Source organism: Podarcis erhardii (assembly GCF_964252035.2).
Source record: "Podarcis erhardii genome assembly, chromosome: W".
In the NCBI taxonomy this organism is placed as follows: domain Eukaryota; kingdom Metazoa; phylum Chordata; class Lepidosauria; order Squamata; family Lacertidae; genus Podarcis; species Podarcis erhardii.
The window spans coordinates 12,541,386-12,557,229 of NC_138506.1; the positions used below are offsets into that span (position 1 = coordinate 12,541,386).

General features: G+C 45.0%; 1 pseudogene across 1 annotated transcript; it reads right to left on the reverse strand.

Moving 5' to 3' along the window:
- Window positions 1-6,636: 6,636 nt before the first annotated feature.
- On the reverse strand, window positions 6,637-14,293 carry LOC309333163 (E3 ubiquitin-protein ligase RNF4 pseudogene; annotated as a pseudogene). The gene is made up of 3 exons: window positions 14,261-14,293; window positions 10,730-11,114; window positions 6,637-6,730 (listed from the first exon to the last, which is right to left on the reverse strand). The product of its transcript is annotated as an E3 ubiquitin-protein ligase RNF4 pseudogene (transcript).
- Between the last annotated feature and the right edge of the window lie 1,551 nt (window positions 14,294-15,844).

The window sequence follows — 15,844 nt, forward strand, 5'->3', positions numbered from 1 at the left end:
CCAGTTCAGCATTGGATTGAACACCTTTTTAAAAAGGGAGGCTTCTTTAGTCTCCCCGCAGCCTGCTGCAGGGGCCTAGCTGCACACACCCCATATTAGACTTGGACATAGCCTGTCAATCATGTGGCATGGTTAGGACTTCCACAGATGGCATTGTCTCCGTGAACATGGGCTGTGGGGATCAAATACTCTGTGCAAATGCATCTGGTGTCACCAAAACTTATATGCATCCCCCAGCTTTCAAGTGGAGGTTAAGACAGAGTGCTAAATGGAATGTCATTTCACTTCATCCCTACCATCACCGTTTCCGTTTTGTTTGCACAGACACTCTTATTGAAGAACAAATTACGCTTTGCCCAGGGATGGACCTTGGTAATATGGTGCCCTAGGGGGTCCAAAATTTGACACACACCCTGCCCTCCTGGTGCCTTCCAAAAGCCAGGCAAGGGAGGTGTCAGGCTTTGGGAAGGATGCACAAGGCTCTGGTGGGGTCCTAGAGCCCTCTCATTTCATTCCCAAAGCTTCGTGTGGCAGACACGAAAGGGAAAGCACCACCAGCTCCACGCTACGATGTCTCGAGCTTCGGACGAAAGCGGCAAGCTTCCAGGAGAACAGAAAAGAATTTAAAACGTTTACAGGATATTTTTATCTGAGAAAAATTGGAATATAAGCAAAGGAAATTCAGATGCTGAGCCATCCCGGCAGCGGTGATAAAATGGTGCAGAGATCAAAGCCACAAGAACAAAGAAGGAAGTGAAAGTTCCTGGTGAGGAAGTACAAAAGTGAAAGTCCTCAGAAACAATCTTACTGAGCCAAAGAACATTCTGAAACAAGCTATCAGAGAAGAGTTAAAAACAGGGACTTTGTAATCCTTTCTTCGGGGATGGTTTTGGAGGTGGAGGGTAACGCGTCAACACTCCAGTTTGAAGAATAATTTAGTGTGAGGAGGCTTGGAGCAGAAAGGGGGGGGGGAGTGGAGAATTTACAACGGCGTTAGAGACTGCGATAAGCCCCTTCATAATATTATTTATTTGGGGCTAAAACTAACTCCCTGTGTTTTACGCTGGAGGATTAAAGGCTGTATTTTCTGTTTCATGTTATATCCCTGCTGGCAAAAGACTTGAGTTTTGGAAAAGAGAAGAGACATTAACACCTAATCTCTTCTGACCAGCAAAGCGTGAGAAAGAAACTGAATTTTAGGTGAAGAAGAAATAGTTTTGGCAGCTCACTCTTTGTGGATTAAGTCAGCAAGAGTCTAGAAAAAGACTGAGTTTGGTGCAAAGGGGAAGTTTGTTTTTTAATTTTTGTTGCTTCTTCACTTCTTTATGGATTAAGCCAGCAAGTGGCTAGAAATAAAGACTGAACTGAGATATAAGAAGGGATAGCACTTCCTGTATTCTAAATTTTGGTGGATTAGGCCAGCAAGTGGCTGAAGACTGGTGGACGCTTCATCGAAGGACTGAGTTGATAAGTTATAGAAGAGCAGAAGAGGGGGACCCCGATGGACTTACAGTTGGACTGATATTCTAAGCTGTTTTGTGTGAAAGATAACGATCTTTGGAGCTCGATTGTTGAGCCGTGGCCTCTGATAGCTTTACGATCCCAATCAGTCGTTTACAGCGTCCAGCACACTTCCTTCCGTGCTGCGCAACAAATTCTGCTGTCTCTTTAGCCACGGCTTAGCAGAGTAGCATACAGCGGTGTAAAGCAGTCTTTTTCTCCTTTTCTCCATGCAAGCATACACAGACAGGTTCGTCTATTTACAGCTCTTTATTGGAACATTTCTCAGAAAAACTGTCCATCACTGCTTGCAGCCATGGTAAAACATGTCTCTCTCTCACAAACACACAGAGAGAACAGAAAGTACAGTCTCCTCCCAGACTCCTCCCAGCTTCCAAAGCTGACGTCAGAAAGTGACGCACACCTCAGAACACTTAACCAGTTAAGTTCTGAACTCTAACACCCCCTCTTGCGTTGCTTTCTGACAAGACCTGTGTAACATCTTCAGCAACACCTTGTGAGATCAATCCCTTCCCCAATGCCTTGTGCCCTCCCTTGGAGTACCTGTTAGGCATCTGTGGAATCACCTCACAACTCTCAGAATCGCATTGTGCGAAACTTACCCACGCACCCGTGGCCTGGTACCTCTCAGGTGGAATACCCTTGGTTGTGCGACTGGATCGCCTAGGCACAAACTCTGGTGTTTCCTCTGGCTCACTGTCACCGGCATGACGGGATTCCCCCTCTGACTTAAAGCGTCTTCGAATCCTCTCCATTACACTCACAGGAGAACTAGGCTCACTCTTGGGCTGTCCTTTTCTAACAACTCGTGGAGACGCCCCATCCTGCTCCTGACCTTGGTCAGTGACCTGATCGTCATCAGCAGACTCAGCCTCTCCTTCCTCCTCAACAGAACTGTCCTCTGGATCAGAGAGACATTCTGAAAGAACATCATGCTGTGCAGAAATCTTTGGCCTTTCATCCTGCTCAAAGAACTCAGCGTTTTTACTGATCAGCACCTTACTCTGATCACCTGACGGGTAAGCAAACCTCCATGCACGAGCTTCTGGCTCATACCCACAGAAGATCATTTTCTGGACTTTGGCTCCATCTGGCCCTTGCAAAGCCTTAGGCACAGGGACAACCGCAGGAGATCCAAACTTGCGCAGAAAGTGAACCTGGGGTTTTCTGCCATTCAACAAAGAGTACGGTGTGTCACCTACCAGTGAGTTGTAGACACGATTCCAGGTGAAACACACACAACGGACTGCCTCCAGCCAAAACTTTGGAGGTAACCTAGCTTCCTTTAGCATCACCTGTGCAGCCTTAACCAGAGCTTCACTTCTCAGCTCTGCCACCCCCCTCTTACTGGGTGAAGTAACTGTGTAATGTATCCCTCTCTTGTGAAAGAACTGCTGCAAAGCAGAACCAGTGTACCTAGCATTTCTGTCACTGACGATTGCTTTCACCTTGGTGGAGAACCTCTGTTCTACCTCCTCAATCCAGCTCCTGATCAGCTGTGCTGCATCCTCCCTGGATTTGAGACCATGAGTCCAGGTGTTCTGCGAAAAATCATCCTGAATCGTTAACAGATACCTGGCCCCCCCTAGACTCTGTTCCTTGACAGAATCGAACAGATCTATGTGTACCAGCTCAAAAGGTTTAGTGGTTACCCGTTCCACCTTTGGGTAACTGCACTCTTTCACCTTCGCCTGCTTGCAAGTGGCGCAATTAACGGCACTTTTACAATTTTTAATCTTACACCCTCTGGTAACCTCAGGAAGCACTTGCAAATCCTCTACAGGACTATGAATGGTCCTCTGATGCCATGCGCAAACACATTGAACATGAGTGGGAACTGTAGCACGCTGCGCCTGTGCTCTCTCAACCTTCCCCTCACCCCCAAGAGACGTTTTAAGAATGAAAAGATCATTCTGCCCCTTCTTAACCTTGGCAAGTACCCTCTCCCCTTTGGAGATTGTGCAGACATCATCCTGGAAACAAACCTGAAACCCTTTTTTCAACAAATAAGGCACAGATAACAAACAGTGATGCACCCCTGGAACAATACAAAAATCCATCTGTTCCTGCAAAACAGAAAGATAAACATTAGCAAACTTAGAAATTTTAGTTCTTTGTCCATTTGCAAACTTAACAGTCTGTCCCTGTCCTTTTGGAACTTCCGTGCAATTCCACATCTCGACTGCAGGGGTCTCTGGAACCATGTTGCGGTTAGCTGCAGAGTCAATGACAAGACTCAGCTTGGAATTTTCCACACAGCTGTTCTCAAACAAAGCCATGCTAGCAGTGACTTGATAAGACTCTTCCTGTTGTTCACCACGTCGGCCAGACTCAATCCCACGCCTGCCTGCCTTTGCAGGCTGGTTGCCATGGAAACCCGCCTGGTTCCCATGAGAAGCGTCCTTGAAAACATCCTGCCCCGGCTCTGTGCTCCGGTGGGGGCAACTGCCACGCAGACGTTGAACTCCAGTGGAAAAACACTGCCCGGGGCTCCTCCCAGCTGGCCTGGCCTTCCTTCTCCTGGAACGGCGCCTCCCACCAGCCTCGCCCCCTCTGAAGCTCCCTCTGAAGCTCCTCTTTTCTCCAGCACTTCCTGTGGAAAGTTTCTCAAACTTGCCTTTGGAACTCTTCGCCCCCCCGATCTGCTCACCAGCGCTCCTACAGGCCGATACATCGGGAAATGGGCCTGCCAGTCCAGCGTCTCCAGGGCTCTGGCCTCCCGCTGAAGCTTCACACAAGCCCTTCAGCACATCCCAGGCAGCCCTTGCTGACTGTACACCCTCCAAATGAGGCCTCAGCGATGCATGAACGCATGCTCTGAGCATATCCAGCTCTTGTCGCATTTTCTGCTGGCTATCTTCCCAGCTAAGGGGTGGTGCTTTTGGCTCCCTCTGGCTTCCTTCCCAAAGCCCATGGACCAGGAACCAGCCCCTTATTCTCTTGCTCCAGGTTGCCCAACTTTTTAAAGTGAGCTTTTCCACCGGTATATCCTGGCTTTCTGCCATCTTCTCCCGTTCTCCCAAGGTGCCCCACAAGCTGTACTCACTCAGTACCAGCTGATTCCGGCTCCTGTCCGTGGAGAAACGGCCCAGCTGCTCCGGCTCACCCTTCCGTGGAGGAACGATTTCAGCTGCTCTCAGCGTTTAGCTCTGTCTCTCAGCAGCTCTCTTGCCTCTCAGAAGCAGGCAAAAACTCACTCTGCTTTCCAGCATCAGGCTAGACTCACGGAATGCAGCTTCCAACCTCCGGACAACTTCCGTGCCGACTTCAAAGCATCCCAGTGGCTCAAAGCCAACTGCTTTACGAGCGTTTACTGACTTTCCATAACCTGTGAAAGATAACGATCTTTGGAGCTCGATCGTTGAGCCGTGGCCTCTGATAGCTTTACGATCCCAATCAGTCGTTTACAGCGTCCAGCACACTTCCTTCCGTGCTGCGCAACAAATTCTGCTGTCTCTTTAGCCACGGCTTAGCAGAGTAGCATACAGCGGTGTAAAGCAGTCTTTTTCTCCTTTTCTCCATGCAAGCATACACAGACAGGTTCGTCTATTTACAGCTCTTTATTGGAACATTTCTCAGAAAAACTGTCCATCACTGCTTGCAGCCATGGTAAAACATGTCTCTCTCTCACAAACACACAGAGAGAACAGAAAGTACAGTCTCCTCCCAGACTCCTCCCAGCTTCCAAAGCTGACGTCAGAAAGTGACGCACACCTCAGAACACTTAACCAGTTAAGTTCTGAACTCTCACATTTTGTACTATTGTTACTGGTGGAACCTGAATTAGGAACAAAGGGATAAAAAGTGAAAGTCACTGTGGGGGGGAATATGGCGTGACACCTAGAGGCATATAGTGAAATTGCAAGTAAGGATTATATTGTATACGGTTTTTATCTTTATTTCGACGTTGGTTTCCTTGAGCCTCATCTCAGTTGGGTTATATACTCCCCCCTCCCCGGTAGATAGAATATTTCACTACAGTAATTAATTTAAAATGGCTGGGGGAAATGGGGGGGGGGGAATTGGGGGGACACCAGGGGAAAGGAAAATTTCCAGACAGGAAGAAATTAAGGATCTAGATATTCTGTGGTTAAAAATAAAGGAAGAATTTAAACAAAATGAACAACATATGGAGAAAAAAATAGGAGAAGTACAAGAAACTCTGGATAAGAAAATAGATGAAGTAGTAGGGGAACTCTCAATTAAAATTAAAGATCTCACAGTTAGATCAAAGACGATTGAGGAGTCAACGAAAAGAATTCAAAAAGAAGTCAAGGAAAATAAGAAAGAGACGGATTGAATCAAAGATGAAGTAGCAGATCTTAATAAAATTCAGGAGCAGGTCTGGGACAATATGGCTCTATTGGAGATGCGTCAGAAGCAGATGAATATGAAATTTAGAGGAGTAGGAGAAGAGATGAATGAAAATATAAAAATAAAAATGATTAAGGAATTGGTAAGATGATTGGATATGAAAGAAGAAGAAATTGAATATACAGTGGAGAATGTATTTAGAATAAAAGTAAGATCTTTAAAGGCAAAATAATAAAAAAAAAAATACCAGGAGATGTGCTGATGATTTTTAACTCACTAGTTATGAGAAATGCAATCCTGAGAACGAGTTACCAAAATAAACTGATAATCGATGGAAAGCCAATTAACATTTTTAAAGAAATCCCCACTAGATTTTTACGAAAAAGGGACGGATATAAACAATTGGTGAGCTTGCTGAAGAGAAATGGGATACAACATAGATGGGAACTCCCTGAGGGAATTTCCTTCTTTTACACGGACAAAAAGATTCAAACTAACTGATATTCAAGAGGTGAAGAAGTTTTCAAGAAGATATGAGAAGGAGCTAGGAAAGTTGGAGGGAAATCGAGTTGACTACAGACCTGTTGGAATGGAACACGATTTAGAAGTAGAGAGAAAGAAGAAGAAAAAGGAAAGAAACAAAGAAGAGGAGGAAGATAAGGATGAAGGGGAAGAGAGGAAATAGAAGACGAGGAAGAAGAAGTAGAAGAAGAGATCTTAGAGGACAAAACCACCTGAATCTAAATAAAAGTTTGAATTTGAGTGTTTTTAAAAAATTATGAATTTGGAACACCCATGTCTTCACATATAAATTGGATGATACTCCTTTAGAGTGAGTTTCCTCCTACAAATTGGGCAAAAGTTAGCATGCCTAAGAAAATTGCTGAGGCACTGACTGTTATTCTAAAGCAGCAATGCTGCAGCAAGCAAAGGCTCTAACAGCTCAGACAACTGCTAGTGGCTGTAAAGCCAGACAGGATGTGTGTGACTGCTGCCATGGAAACAAAGGGGCTGTCCATCCTTATTGAGCACAGGATATGAGCTCAGTGTGTGTCATATGACCTGTACAGGATGTACATAGGTGGAGTTTAGAGTTTCTCTCTGTTTTGTTGAAGAGAGCAGACATCTTTACTGTATGACTGCTATAGACAGGAATAAAGCATGTAGTTACATTTCTGTCTGTGTCTGATTCCCCTCCCTGGGGATATGCAGGGAGGAGGAGAAGGAGGAGAAGCAGTTGGTGTGTTTTTCTCACAGCCTGAGGAAAATCGCCAGAACGGACCTCGTGTTGTTTTTCCTGCCGGGAGTTGCCGGAGGGAGGTCAAAGGAATTCAGCCGGTGCCTGCAGATAGGCACATACCTCTGACCGAGCCTGAATTCTAACAGTGGTAGCAGAGGATGGTTTCTTCGATCCATGGGAGTCTGCAGAAAGAGTGGCAGAGCTGCTGTTTCCATTGCTCCATGGAAGCCTGAAGTGAGAGGCTATTTCTCTGCAGCCAGAAGCTCACCAGAGGAAGCTGAAAGCCAAGCTACGGAGCCCAGGTATGAGATTTTCGGGCTTAGAAGTGTGAATGCAGATTGATTCATTCTCTGCTTCGAGGGAGCAAGGTTTGGGAAAAACAGCTCCGAGAGAGGAGACCTCTGCATTCCAAACATTCCTGTGGTTTTCCTGTCCAAGGAAAAGGAATGCAGTTACTTAGCAACACAGGCCAGTTTCAAGATAAGGGCTGGAAGTGTTTTGACTAGGCCCTTAGAAAAAAACTCTTGAAAGCGACATTGCAAGCGGCCAGTGTTATAGCTGCCAGGTGCACAGAGAGTAAACAAGCCAGCTATTGGATTTTAGAGGCTTGTGTTTGAGAGTCAGTGCAAGGACTCAAAATGGATGCTAAGAAGGGGGGAGCCCTGCCTTCTTTCCCCCTCCTGACCAGTGACAATTATGCGTCTTGGTCTATTAAGATGAAGGCCCTGCTGCAGAATCAGAGACTGTTTGGGGTGATTGAGAACCCCATCCCTGCAGCACCAACGCGTGCATGGGAGTCACAGGATGTGAAGGCCAGAACTGCTATAATTCTGTGCGTGTCAGACTCTGAGCTTATTCATATACAAGATTTACAGCACGCGAGAGATGTTTGGGACACGCTGAGAAGGACACATCAGAGAGATGCAGGTTCTTCAGCGTTGCTGTATTTTGAGAAGCTGACCAACCTGAGGCTTGCGCCTGATGGAGATGTTCAAGCGCACCTGACGGAAATGAAATTTCTGCGTCAACAGATGGTGGAACGTAATTTCCGTCTGCAGGAGGAAGTGTTTTGCTTCATGGTGATCAACAGCCTGAATCGGACTTACAAAACAGTTGCCAGTCAGCTGGGGTCTCTCCCAGCAGCTCAGCTAACGTCGGACAGGGTCTTTGCCGTGGTTCTTTGTGAACATGACAGACTCGCCGCCCTGGAAGTCAAGGACAGGGGGAGACAAGAACGAAATTCTGACACCCCCACTGCTACAGCTACTGGAGAAAATGCCGTAGCTTTGAACGTTGTCCGATGCTTCAATTGTGGACAAACTGGGCATCTTCAGCGGTACTGCAAGAAGCCACGTCAGAACAAGGGAGCCAAGGGAAGCTCCACGAAGTCTGAGGCGTCAGGCAGAAGTCATGCCAAGTCACAGTCGAAGCCTGCAAAGGCTTTGATGTCGAAAGGAACCAAGCCAGAAGTGGAGAACGTTTTTATCATAGACACTGGGTGTACATTTCACATGACCCATCGTAGGGATTTGTTTTCGTCGTTTAAGAAGCAAAGCTTCGCTGTACAACAAGCCAACGGTCAAGAGCTGGAAGCCACCGGAATTGGGACTGTGTATCTTAAAAGTCAGAACTTGACTATAGACAGAGTTTATTTGGTTCCAGAGTTGAAGTACAATCTGCTCAGCGTATCGCAGATTGCCAAGAAGGGACTAAAACTGTCATATGATGATCAACACTGCGAGATCTACAAAGATGGAGAGTTGTATCTTTCTGCCGAAGAGAAAGATGGACTATATTTGTTGACTTTTGATCAAAGTGATTACATGGAATGTAATTCTTGTGATTCTAACATGATTTCTTTTGCAGGTGTAGCCAAGAAGAACACCAACCAGGTCACCTCGAGGGTCGACAGGGCATTTCAGCGGGTGTATGCTGATGTGATTGGTCCTTTAGCACCTTCTAGAGGCAATGCAAAGTATTACCTAATATGTGTTGATTCTTTCACAGGTTTTGTCTGGATTTATCTTTTGGAAAGACCGAAAGAAGCCTTAGAAAGGTTTAAAGAGTTTTGTGACAAGGTTAAAAATATGCATGATGCTGACATAGATTGTCTTTGCACAGATGAGAAGCCAATTTTTCTTTTACAGGATTTCCAGAGGTTCCTGAAGAAGAAAGGGATAAGACACAAAATTGAAGCTTCCGAAGAAGCTTGGAACAGATGTGTCTGTGTTAGGGTGAACAAAGAATTGCAAAAGGGAATGGAAGCGCAATTGCTTAGTTCACATCTGCCACATGAATACTGGGCTGAATCGCTAATGTCATTTTGTTATACGTGGTTGAGAAAGTTTTCAAAAGAGTTGGGAAGTTCTCCTTTTGAGAAGCTGTTCCACAGAAAACCTTCTGTTGCCCATTTCAAGGTTTTTGGGTCTCATGTGAGAACAGAAGCTCCAGGTGGAGTAAAGAATGCCAGAGGCATTTTTGTGGGTTATGAAAAGGGTCTCTACAGAGTAATTTTGTCTGAATCTGGTCAGGTGATTCTCACAAAATTTCTAGAGAGTGCTCCTGAACAGGAGCGAGTGATTGTTCACACATTTCCCACAGGTGATAATGATTCTGATGATGATGATGATGTTGATTTTGTTGAGTTCAGTAGTACTGATGACAGCGATAGCTCAGACAGCTCAGTTGTCACAGTCATTGAGAGGAAATCTCACGTAATGACTAGACCCTCAGAAGAGGAGGAAGTCGAACCACTGTTTACAATTGGTACTGGTTCTCCAGAGAGTTCAAAGGCTGAACCAGAAAGCAAAGAAGAGCAGCACTTCTTACGTAGGTCTGAGAGAGCAACGAAGTGTGTACCACCCAAGAGGTATTCAAAGGAGTTTGCTAACCTAGCTGTTGCTATTGTAAACGACCAAGGTCAAATTGAAGCTGTGTCTGAGTCAGAGACAAAGGCACAACAGGGAGTTGTTAACCAAGGTAATGCAGATGCACTCATTCCTTGGAAGTCACACAACCAGAGAGGTACATTGGTAAAACCAGTGGCGGGTAGTTCCAAGGGTGGAACTGAAACAACACTGGAGTGTTATAAGTATAACAACTGTTTGTTTTCTTCTCTGGATGACGCTTTGCTTGCAGCACGCATTGATACTTTAGGGGGAGTATGTTATTCTAAAGCAGCAATGCTGCAGCAAGCAAAGGCTCTAACAGCTCAGACAGCTGCTAGTGGCTGTAAAGCCAGACAGGATGTGTGTGACTGCTGCCATGGAAACAAAGGGGCTGTCCATCCTTATTGAGCACAGGATATGAGCTCAGTGTGTGTCATATGACCTGTACAGGATGTACATAGGTGGAGTTTAGAGTTTCTCTCTGTTTTGTTGAAGAGAGCAGACATCTTTACTGTATGACTGCTATAGACAGGAATAAAGCATGTAGTTACATTTCTGTCTGTGTCTGATTCCCCTCCCTGGGGATATGCAGGGAGGAGGAGAAGGAGGAGAAGCAGTTGGTGTGTTTTTCTCACAGCCTGAGGAAAATCGCCGGAACGGACCTCGTGTTGTTTTTCCTGCCGGGAGTCGCCGGAGGGAGGTCAAAGGAATTCAGCCGGTGCCTGCAGATAGGCACATACCTCTGACCGAGCCTGAATTCTAACACTGACTACAGAAGATGTGGCCACATGTTGTTGACACTATAAGCCGTCCGCTTTCACAATCTCTGCATAGCTGTCTATGCAAATTCCACAACTCAAAGTGCCTGAGGATCTTGCAAATTCCCTCCTTCCCACTTCTCTGGGGAGCTTTCTAGTGGCAAGAGCACCACTCTCTGTGTGTCTGCTATCATCATCACCACCACCACCACCACTAAATATGAGGCTGTCAGACAACGGTTGATGTCAGAACTCTTTATTGGGCTGCTGCCCACTCTCTCCAACAATCACAACAGAATCATTTTGCGTAAGATCAAAAACTATAGATTCTGAAGTTTCACAAGTGAGGTCAACTACTTCCACATCAATACTTCTATCATTAAGGCTGTGCGGCTGTACTTGGTATCACTTTCCAAGCCACATCTAGCTGGCTTGCCCACTTCAAGACTGTAGCACTTCTAACACGTAGGACAACTGGTGCTCTGCTCAGTTTCTTTTATTCGAGGGGAGGGCAACTGGTGATCCCGGCACTAAAAATTTTTGTTGGAAAAGTGATTCCACAGATGTTATACGGAGTAGAACTCTGGGGTTGGAATCAGAAGCTGTTAGAACGGCTTGAAATCTTCCAAAATTTTTATCTCAGAAGAATTCTAGGCCTCCCTCAGAGTACTCCGGCAGCTCTCCTAAGAGTGGAAGTAGGATTACCTTCTGTGTCTGCCAGGGCCCACTTAAGATTCCTGCGCTTTTTCACCAACCTCATAGATGCCCCGAACACCTTATTGGCTAAACAAGCCTTTATATCATTACAAAATAATACCACTTGGCATAAAAGCCTACTAGACATTCTATCCAGATACAACCTACCTGAGTTTAATACTCTCAAATTGTGGAGCCCTGATAAAGTTCGGGAATGGATCTTTGAAAAAGACGCCTTTTGGGACTCCACCAAGATAAAAAACTCAGGGTTTTCCTACTGGTTCCCCCGAGTAAAAGAAGTTAAAATCTGTGCCAACTACTTGGTGGATATCACCGATCCCATCCTTCGGAGAGCTTTCACTATGGCACGGTTTCAAACATTGCCAACTGCCTACCTGACCGGTAGATACACAAAAACCCCAGTAGAACATCGTTTATGTCCTTGCCATATGAAAATTAAAGAGGATCTTACACATTACTTTTTTTTTTTTTTTTTAATAATATTTATTAAAGTTTTCCAATTAATTACAAATTAATAAAACATCCAATTTCAAATCTTTTTCCAATTACATCCCTTCAGGACTTCCCCTTCCCTCCCCCCCTTGTATTCCCAATCTCTCAAATGATCTCAACAAGTTCTTCTCCTCAATTCAAACTTGTTATCCTTAACCCAAATTTTTTTTTTTTTAAAAAAAAAACATTATTTTCCATTCCCCTAAAATCGGCTTATTCCCACCACGAGTTCCCCCCTTTAGAATACCATGTAGTTGTATATAGCCTAAATAAAACGTAGTTTACGCCTTTAAGGATTCCACATTTCCCACCCCCCCTTTTCCCGGTTGCGTTCCCAATGTTCCTCAATGTCCGATATTTCCACGTCTCTCTAAATCATAGTCCTTTGCCAGTCCTCTTTAGTTTCGAATGTCCAATCATGGAAGGATTCTGTCTCAAAGAGAGGCCCATTTTTTCCATCCAGATTTTTATATCCAGGAGTGAAAAACTCCAAATTATAATCCTTAAGCTTGTCAAATCTGGATGTCCCAAATGTCCCCACTTTTAACTTGGTCCAATTCTTGTTATTTTGTTGTTCTTATTGATCACACTCCTCTTTCTATTTCTTTCTGTCCCTGTTTTCCTGCACAAATGTCCTAATTCCAAAAGTTAGTTCCTTTACAGAGGCTTGTTATTCAGAAACAAAACATTACGTCAAGTTCCTTTCATTCCACAACAGATGATTCCATTGTCTTCTTCGGTGTAGTGGCCTCTGTAGTCATAATAATGTTCCATTTCTGCAGTTTCCCAGGAGATAAACAGTTCAGTTCCAATTTCCAGCTAAAACTTGTAATGTCCCTCGGCTCCTCTAGGTGGATTGCAAAAGCTGAGTTCTCTTCCAGATCACATCCATTAGCCCTAGTAACTTTGTAATCCTTATTTAAAACAATTTGTATCCAATTTATAACAAATATAACCAGCAAAGTCCTTGTAACATAGTCTCTATCTTATTTTCCGCTTTGACAGCTCTTTGACAGCTGTCAAAACTTGCCTTTCTCCTCTCCAAACTCCGTCATCGATCGCTCCCGGGGTTCCAGGGGGGGTTGTTTTTAAGTCCGAATTCTACTTTCCTCCTCCAGCTCAATCTCATATTCTTCACTCGTGAGGTTAAAAACTTGCCAAAATGATGTTACTCCGATCTTAGTTATCAGATCCTTTGCTTTGACCCTTCTACAATGGAGGGGGTGGCTGACTTCCTTTTTTGCGCCTCCCCCGCTCGCTCCGAAATTTTTAAAATTTTTGTCCCTCTTTTTAATCCAAGTTCCAATTACTTACAGGTTGTTCTTTTAGGTCCGAATTTTCAAAGGAAGAAGCCAGCGCTCTCCGCCGAATGGCATGCGGCTTCGCACGGCAGGGATAGCAGAGGACTCAAAACACCACGCTTCTCCCCGGCACCCGATCCGTAGCCTTTAAAAAGGCTCCTTCACGAGTCGGGAGGGCGCTAACGGTGTCAGCCGAGTCTCCATGTCCACGGCCCCCGTGGCCGTGGTTTTTAAGGGTCCCCGCATCGCCGGTGCGGTAGGACCCAGCCCCTGCCGTGCAGGCTCCCTCCGGAGCTCGGAGGGAGTCCGCCATTCGGCGATGGCGCCGACCCGGAAGTCCGAATTCCGGATCTTACACATTACTTCCTCTATTGCCCCATTTACTCGGGCTTTAGAGACGCATTGCTGCAAATTATACCCAACTCTATAACCAGTCCTGAAGATAGAGTAAAATTTTTGTTAGTTGATGCAAACCCACGCATTACCCATGTGGTAGCGGTCTTTGTGATGAAGGCCATGAAAGCCAGGGAAAGATTTATAGACGACAGCTTCTTCGCACTGTATCCAATATTGTTTGGGAGGCGGGTGGAGCAGGCAAGTGGACGCTAAGAGGATGGAAGTAGAACGGGAAGGGGTCACAGGGACGGAATTGGGCACCCCCCCCCCAGTACGTGGCCTACAGTGATGTTTTTAGTGAAAAGGAAGCTGACAAATTGCCCCACCGACCTTACGATGCAAGATAGATCTAATTGATTTTGAAGTACCATATGCTTTTTCATTGGGACACGGGTGGTGCTGTGGGTTAAACCAGTGAGCCTAGGGCTTGCCGATCGGAAGGTCAGGGATGGGAGAGGCACAGGCTGCAGAGTACTAGCTTTCCCCCTTATCTCCGTGTGCTGCTCACTGCTTAGTCGCCAAGCAATTCTGTAGTGTGATAATGATGATCATGAATGCTCTCTCTAAAGCAACTTTATGCAACTGGTGACGCTTTGGAGCATTGTGACTTTTTTGAAGTTGTCTCTTTTATACCAGGTACTCCAAAGCTGGGAGCAAGTTCAACATCTTGAGGAGTTAGGGCAGGCTTCCTCAACCTCAGCCCTCCAGATGTTTTTGGCCTACAACTCCCATGATCCCTAGCTAGCAGGACCAGTGGTCAGGGATGACCCAGTAGTGCTGGGAATGAGTTGGCTGGTGAAGCATGACCCGGTGATAGCTTGGGGCCAACGATCACTCACCTTTGCTTCTTCGCACTGTATCCAATATTGTTTGGGAGGCGGGTGGAGCAGGCAAGTGGATGCTAAGAGGGTGGAAGTAGAACGGGAAGGGGTCACAGGGACGGAATTGGGCATCCCCCCCCCAGTACGCGGCCTACAGTGATGTTTTTAGTGAAAAGGAAGCTGACAAATTGCCCCCCTCCGACCTTACGATGCAAGATAGATCCAATTCATTTTGAAGTACCATATGCTTTTTCATTGGGACACGGGTGGCGCTGTGGGTTAAACCAGTGAGCCTAGGGCTTGCCGATCGGAAGGTCAGCGGTTCGAATCCCCGCGACGGGGTGAGCTCCTGTTGATCGGTCCCTGCTCCTGCCAACCTAGCAGTTCGAAAGCACGCTGTCCAAGTAGATAAATAGGTACCGTTCCAGCGGGAAGGTAAGCTGCGTTTCCGTGCGCTGCTCTGGTTCACCAGAAGCAGCTTACTCATGATGGCCACATGGCCCAGAAGCTGTACACCGGCTTCCTCGGCCAGTAAAGCGAGATGAGTGCCGCAACGCCAGATTCGTCTGTGACTAGACCTAGCTGTCAGAAGGAGTTAAGTATAAATAAGCATTATGGTATTAATGGAAGATAAGGTTAAAATAAGTTAAGATAATTATATGACAGAAAATAGAGAAAGAGGGAAAGGAATTGCTGAAATAATTAATAGAAGTGGAATACAAAAAGGGAGGTGAGAGGAGGTCGATGAAACGAGGGAATGAAATATAGGGCATTGAAACGGTATGATGTATGTTTTTTAATATTTTTTTATGTTTAGTTTAATGTGTTAATGTTGTGTTGTGCATTGTTTATATATTGTATTGTATTGTATTGTATTTCTTTTGTCTTTTTGTCTTTTGTCTTTTCTTCTTTTCTTCTTTTTTAAAAAAAAGTTTAAAAGTAATAAATATTATTTTTTTAAAAAATAGACCTAGCTGTCAGGGGTCCCTTTACCTTTATGCTTTTTCATTAACCCCCTCTTTCGTCTGATGCGTTTCCTGTAAAAGTATTATATCTGCTTTATCTTTATTCAGTAATGTTTTTTTTATATAATAATTTTTATTAAATTTTCCATTATACAAATATCACCAAATCAAACATTTTCACAAATTTCAACTTTTGGACTTCCGTCAGCTTCTCTGCCAATCATCCATATTTACATTTTTATTACACATTCCCTAAATTTAATATTGCCTTTTGATATACCCTTCCTGTCTTATTCTCTTTTTTACAATACTCCTCAAACTTTCACAGAGCTTCTTTAAACCCCACTAGCGTTGTTTGTTCATCACATATATTTTTCAGATATTCTGTAAATTTCCCCCAGTCCTTGATGAACTTGTGATCTCGTTGATAT